The sequence below is a fragment of the Octopus bimaculoides genome, chromosome 5 (assembly GCF_001194135.2).
Source record: "Octopus bimaculoides isolate UCB-OBI-ISO-001 chromosome 5, ASM119413v2, whole genome shotgun sequence".
In the NCBI taxonomy this organism is placed as follows: Eukaryota; Metazoa; Mollusca; class Cephalopoda; order Octopoda; family Octopodidae; genus Octopus; species Octopus bimaculoides.
The window spans coordinates 115816316-115817283 of NC_068985.1; positions in this window are offsets into that span (position 1 = coordinate 115816316).

Here is a 968-nt window from a genome sequence, read left to right on the forward strand (position 1 = left end):
ATATATATATTCTTTTACTCGTTTCAATCATCAGACTTCGGCCATACTGGGGATATCTATTCTTTTATTCTTCTCGTTTCAGTCATATGACTACGGCTATGTTGAAGTGATTTTGTCGAACAATTCGACCTCACGACTTATTTTTAGCCTAGTACTTACTCTATCGGCCTCTTTGCTTTACAGCTAGGTTAACACACGAACACCATGTCTCAAGCGATGGTAGGGGGACGAACATAGATGCAAAGACAGACAAACACAGAGACACACACACACACACACACAGACACATACATACGATGGTCTTCTTTCAGTTTCTGTCTGCCAAATGAACTTACAAGGTTTTGGACGGCACGAAGCTATAGAAGACACGTGCACAAGGTGTCACGCAGTGGGGTTGAACCCGGAACCATGAGGCTGAGAAGCAAGCTTCTTAACATCTATCTATCTAACTATCTATCTATCTATCTGGGCAATCTTTCATCAACTTCTTCACGTATCACCTGAAGAGGAAGGTGAGAGTAGAAACGGAAGTCTTGTCTAGTGAATGCTTCAAAAAAAGATGGGTGAATGTAGCAAGGATGGCACGTGTGAACGACGGAGCCATCTTGAGCATAACCCTATGAACTAAAAAAAAAAAAATCCAAGAAAAAAAAAGAAAACAAATAGGCAAAAGAGAGTCACTTACTGTTATAGTTTCTTCAATGAGAATATTGACCAAGGTTACCGTGGTCTTTTCCGTAGGCTTTTCTTTCCACGGCCAAACCTAAACTGTCCTCCCCTCCTTTTACACGAGAACATTACTGTGTGATACACGATCCCTATTGATCGCCCTTTTTTTTGATCCCTTTTCATCGAACTACCCCCTTTCCTTCCTACGATCCCTTTTGATCGACCCCCCCTTTTTTTTCTCCCCCTCCCAAAAAGAAAAGCGCTACATTGTATTTGTCCCATCTTCGTTGAGCCCTGTG